The sequence below is a fragment of the Lingula anatina genome, chromosome 1 (assembly GCF_051362555.1).
Source record: "Lingula anatina isolate TDL-2025a chromosome 1, LinAna3.0, whole genome shotgun sequence".
NCBI lineage: Eukaryota > Metazoa > Brachiopoda > Lingulata > Lingulida > Lingulidae > Lingula > Lingula anatina.
In genome coordinates, this window is record NC_141767.1 from 57,529,689 (window position 1) to 57,536,472 (window position 6,784).

A 6,784-nucleotide genomic window follows, 5' to 3' on the forward strand; every position below is an offset into this window, starting at 1 on the left:
TGTATAGAAATTATTTCGTGAACATCGCATTATATTAACACACAAAAAAAATTCCTATAGTTCTTATAGTTGAATAGTTGAAAAAGTTTGTTTTTTTCACTCACAAACTGAAAATCGCTAATGAGGCAAGATTAAAAAACCTGCACCTATTTCTTTTTATCCAATTGCACAGATATTAAACACTCGCAAGTCCTAATGTTTTAGCACCTTACGCTATCAAGATTAATGTCTTTATCTCATTTTATTGAATAACGACATATTACGCTTGAAGCTTTAATTGCTGTCTAATGAATGGTATTTTTCGACAATCTTTAATTAACCTCACTCACTAGCTATTATGCCGGAAATTATGCCCTACGCAACTGCAATATTTCGTTTCGCTTGACGCAGAGACGTAGTTTCTGCTTTTTTAGAGTTTTTTTTAATCGTCAAGATCAGCATAAGAAGCCAACCCCTGACTTGAATACTATTGCTTTTGAAGCAATGCATGCCAGGCCACTCATTGTGTACAAACAGTGATCATACAGTTTGTTATGTCGGAAATTATGCCCTATGCAACTGCAATATTTCGTTTCGCCTGACGCAGTGACGGTGTTTCGTTCATGAGATAAAAGAAAACTCTTAAAAAGCAGAGAAATGGTTTGATATTCATCTCTCAGACTCCATAGGGAATTGAACTTGCCTGATAAGCCCACTGCGAAAAAATGTTGACGGGTTGTGGATCCCAAAGTAGGTTGCGAAAGGCGATTCAATCAGACAGCTGAATAAAAGTTTCTGTCGGCCCGGTATCTTGCATCTGGAGTGATAAATATAAAACTTCTGTTGATTCACAATCAAATAAAATAAACTGCATTTTATCATTTCATATCAACATGTTTGCAAGTGTTGACATATTGTACATTGCAAAAGCAGTATAAGTATTTGTCAAGATCAGCATAAAAAGCCAACTCGTTGACTTGAACGCTATTGATTTTGAAGCAATACATGCCAGGCCACTCATTGTGTACAAACAGTGAACACACAGTTGATTATGCTGGAAATTATGCCCTACGCAACTGCAATATATTTCGTTTCGCCTGACGCAGTGACGGTGTTTCGTTCGTGAGATAAAAAACTCTTAAAAAGCAGAGAAATGGCTTGATATTCATCTCTCAGACTCCATAGGGAATTGAACTTGCCTGATAAGCCCACTGCGGGAAAATGTTGACGGGTTGTGGATTCCAAAGTAGGTTGCGAAAGGCGATTCAATCAGACAGCTGAATAAAAGTTTCTGTCGACCCGGTATCTTGATGAGACAAAATTATTCTTTATTTATAAAAAAAATCATAATAGATTTGTTTGCCTGAGGTTAACTTCCACCACACACAATAAAATGAGGCTAACTAGTCAAGCTGCTGTCAATGATAATTGCAGAGTTTCACTCGCCCGCGCAGATTGTTTTAAATGGTCTTAAGAGGCTCTCGCCTTAGCTGGCTGACTGTATGGTACTTCCATTGACGTTTGGTACATGACAGAAAACCAAACTCCTTACCTCAGTTATTTTCTTTTTCATCTCGATTTTACGTATGGACAATTCAATAAAATTGGTTAAAAGTTTGCGTGGAAGTCACAGGAGACAATAATTTCGCACAACTCCAAGTCCCCAAACTGAAAACATCTAAAGAAAGTTTTCTCTTGAGAACGACTACAGTTTAATGGAACAAAGGTCTGTCAAGGGGGACTAAGCACATCGCCTTAAGAGGCAATTATTTGATAGATAAACCCGTTGTCCGTCATAAAAGTTAAATGGCACTGGTTCGTATTAAAGTGGTGTGAATGGCGAGGTTGTGACCTGGAATTTTAGTGAGGAAGCAATATGGGCGGTAGTTCTAAGTCATACGCTAAAACACTTTTGCGTCAAACCTCCGCTGTGCGCTTAGCTAAAGCGTTTTACACCCATTGCCACCTTTTACCTATATCGGCTATAAAATTGAATTGATGCCAAAAGAAGAAGTAAACTTAAGTAGTTTTATACTACAGACATCTATACAAACACAGAGCTCCAAAATACCAAAGGTAAGATTAAGTTTTAAAGAATTGGAAAGAGCTTTAAATACTGTCATGTGATGTGAAAACAGTAATCGTGCCATGCGAGCTATGTGAATGGTAACTGACCGTATCAGTCCATTTTAGTTCATGCGTATCATAACCAAGGGCACTAAGTTCAAATATACACTGAATTTAGGCACTTGCACCAATATTTTTTCAGTTTCTCCCAGGTTCCATTTAACTACCCTTGTTTTGTAAGTCATTCAGTGACTATGGAAACCGCGCATACGTGTTCGTTTAATATATCAACTGATCAATGACGTAAGACGTTCCTACTCTAATTGAATTAAACCTTGATTAAATACACCACGTCTGTGGAATTCGCCTGTACGCTTACTATACATCATTTTGTGTGTAAGGTATCAAACTAACGGGATAAATCCATCTTTTGTAAATTTACCTTGATGTTTAAGATTGCAGTCCAGACAATACTTTCTTATGCAGTAAAAAAAACAATATGTTCTACTTTATGCAGATTTCTGTACTCAGTCAATTCTTGTTGTTCACAACAGTGGTCCCTCAACACAGATAAACGTGACATATTTTCACTTACGCAACCCTTATTAGGGCACCAGATTTTCAGAGAACTAACTGAGACCATATATATCATTTATCAGAACGAGTAAATGAGAACATACATTGCTCCACTTTTTTCACATTTTACATTTAAATATAGGCCTATTATTTTTATGGTCCCACAAGAACTCTACAATATAAACAAATTCAGGTACTCAAATGTTATCTAGAAGGTTTTTTTTAGGAAATATGTTGATTCCACTTTCATCAAGCTATATCTACAGTTACCAGATGGTGCATTCATTTATGACGGAATCAAGAATCAGAGAAAGATAAGACGTGGCACCATGACGGCAACATGAAAGAGTCAACAGGACGCCTTCCAACACTGCATTTGTGGATTATGATTATTTTTGTATTGAGCGACAGAGGAATACATATGACAAAAGCGGTTGAGTCAAATGTTTTTGTGACAGAGGTAAAGACAAATTGCGTTTTTGTGCCAGTGTCTAATGCAATTCCATTTAATTGTAGTACATCACAACACGCCAGTGGAATAAGTTTTAATAATAAGTTCCTTTTATAACTACTACTCTTGTTATCCTAACAAGATTCAGAAAGTGGGAGAAAATCTCCTTCGATGATGAGGCACCAACCAAACATGATAACCTTCCGTTCTGAAGTACAGAGTTCTCAAGTGCCTGGTAACAGTAAATGCATCCAATTAGTGATCCCTAGATCACCCTATTAGTTCGCAACAGAGACTTGTTTAACCATCAAATTCAAATGGAATCAAAAATAGAAAAATTATTTAATCGTGTTGCAACGTAATAGATAACTTCAGCAGCCTCATGCCCAAATGCATTCAAAAAACAATAAACCATTTATTTGACGCGATTAGAATTCTTTTCACATTTCCTTTAAGGATACAAGAGAAAAAAATGATCCAACCAACTTGCCAACTTTCATGGCCTGCAACATTAATACAAAAGGGGTGCTTAATAACCACATCTTTCACTTATCGATGCTACACTGAACACATTTAAGTTGAGTACGGCTTTAAAATGATCGGCAAGCATAACGACCAAATAATCATCTAGATCACCCTCATTTTCTACACCCTCCACCATCAGCGTACGCCTTGAAACAGACTAAGGGCGCATTCCCATAGATTTTAGATCGATCTATCCCCGTGGGGAGTCTCACTAGATTACTGTCAAATAATCCGGCTTAAATGTACCTACAAGCTGTAAGGGGGTAATTAACTTTCGTGCCCGTTCGGCTGACAGCTATTTAGCGCGAACCCCCAGGGAGTTAAGTCGATCTAATTGGATCGATCTAATCTCTGGGAATCGTTTAGAGTCTGTAGACCTAGTCAAAGCCTTGTCATTTGTTGCCATTATTTGATTATGTTGCCCCTTTTTCTTTCACATTTAGATTATGATAATTAACACAAGTGAGACTTTTTCTCCATCATTAGGATTACTCACCATTAGGCAAATATGATAGAAACAAAAAACACCCAGCAATAAGATCCTTAATACGCCTTTTGGTTTCGGTTTGAACAGCGAAACCGAACGCCTTCAAGTAAGTACAAAAATGCTAGGGTTACAAATGGTGTTATTTTGATTTCAATATAAACGAAAACACACCTTCCAATTATGTTTGGATATATATTTTTAAAAATTATACCATTGCTTCGTTGGGCCTATGGTATGATTTGCAAGCTAATAGTGAAATCCTGTTCTAAATGCTATAGCTTTCTCTCAGCATCCTGATGCCGTGAAAAAATACTTAGTGCTGTCTTTTACACGCAAGTTTCTCACTCTCTTACGGCTTAACTGAATTAGCCTAGCAGGCTGTGCAAATAATTCACATCGGGGCCTAATCTGATGTTGTTCATTTTCTGATGGGAGAGTTTTCAGAAGAGTATTCATTTAACATTTCCCAAAGTAGATAAAGTAAGACAAAGAGAGGGAACGCACGGTTATTTTCTAATTACGTTTTCTTTAGTATGAAAAATCGTTTTCCAGTACGATGTAATAAATCTTTGAAGCGATCTTATCCCCCAGAGCTCTGTGGATAGAAGTTTCGATCGGGAAAACGACCCTAAGAATAATAAGCCGATGGTATAAATACTTCTTAAGCCAATTCAATTTAAACGTATCCATTTCACTTGCAGACCGCTCCCTGTGCTTTAAAAACCACCAAATATCACGTTTGCATTCTGACGATACGTGGTCAACAGCTCTGACAGCATTTAACCCGCCGGGTTAAAAATGCAGTATTTTGCAATCAGATGTGTGAAACAATTCAAACGTGAGGTTTTTCTGCATTAATCTAGAGGCGCGAATATAAGATGCAATACGTCTATTCAAAAACACCGGAGAGGTTTCTTTTTGTGCGACAATCATTATCATCATCCACAAACAACTCGAAAACAAGGGGAGTGGGTTTTACGTACCAGTTCAAGCGACCTTTTTGTTCATAGCAATTAAATGGTGTAAATGTGACTTGTTCAATAAAAAAGCTGACGCCTCATCATTTGTTCAAAATTCTAGATCAAGAACTGCGGTTTATATATCATGATGAGGCATGATACTCCTTGTCCGTAGACCCCCCCCCCCAAAAAAAAAAAAATAATAAAAATAAATAAATAAATAAATAAATAAAATAAAATAATAAATAAATAAAATAGAATAAAGGCCAAAATAAACTATATATAAGTATAATTTCAGTAAGTTAATTGGTTAATTAAAAGCGTGGCAGTGATTCTCACTTTAGGTGTAAAGATAAGGTGACATGAGTAGAATAGAGGCATTATGGACTTTCATGGAAAACACCATCTACTGGTACATACGTGTCGTGGAGTGTCTTACCACTTAAAGGTACATAGAGTTAGGCTGTGACTACACGCACAGTGTTTTGTTGATGCCAGAAAACAGTATTTGGTCTACACGTTTAAATATATTTGCAATGTAGTGTGGTCTGTTTTTAACCTTACCACCATTTGTGTTGGACATCTCGAAAAGCGTCTTCTCATTCGAGAAGAGCATGATTTAAAAAATGATAAACAATGTTGAATTTATTACAATCATAATCGTAACAATATAGTAATCATAACACCCTCTTCACCAGAGGCTTGTTCTAGCTGTTGCAAAATTGGACTAAGTGAGAGGATTATGTCATGCTTGTTTCATCAGGTTTTAGCGCATGTTTAAACTTAGAAACCATTCAGAATAGGGGACTAACTAGTCCGACGATCAAATAAAGCTTGCCGCCTAATCCGCTAATAAACAATGAATAAACATCCCGTGGGGAAGTATTCAAGTGGGTCGGCCATATTTGGCCCTCAGACTAGTTAGTCCCCTGTTCTGAATGGCCCCTTAAACTCCGTGGCAATTTCTGCTCGGAGCTGCTTTCCCTCACATTTGTCATTCTGAATTTTTTACCTGATCCACAACCAATTTTTATGAGAAATCTTTCGGAATGATACTTATTCTTTAAAACGTGTTATCTAAATTTTGGCCAGGGTTTTACTTGAGGTACAATGGGAACGTCTTTTTTCAGTTTGTGGTCGTTGAAGTTTTATCACAAAATTTAAAAATAATTAAAACGGTTTTATCATTCCTAATCCCACTGTACCCCATTCACATTGGCTATGACTTAGAGAAGAGTTTTCACTTTTTACGCGGCTGCATTTTAGACTATCTAAAAGTTAATACATACCTTTCTTTTTCCTTTGCTCCCTTATCACTTTATCACCGATGGAATTCTCCACAATGTTTCCTTTAATAGTTAGTACGTTTTTAAACCTAAAAGTATGTGTTTTATATGCCGGCTTCCTCTGCAATTTTCTTGTATTTAGGAAACGCGATCACAGTCATTTCAAGAGGTATTGCAACGTGAGCTCATGTTTATGCGGACACGACGTCGAACACCTATCACATTTGCCAGTAGATGATGGACATCTCCAAGTGTAAAAGATCAAGTGAGTTGTGTGCCTTGGGAGCTTCAGTTACAAATAGGAAACAATTTGAAAACTAGTTTGCGTCTGGTGATCGACTGTGCGGCTGAATTTTATTTGCGATAACTCTGAGCGGGTAGTTTGGATAACAGCTTTTATGTCAATGAAGTCTGAAACTTCAAAATAGGAAGATGTTATTACTTTTTTCTAGTT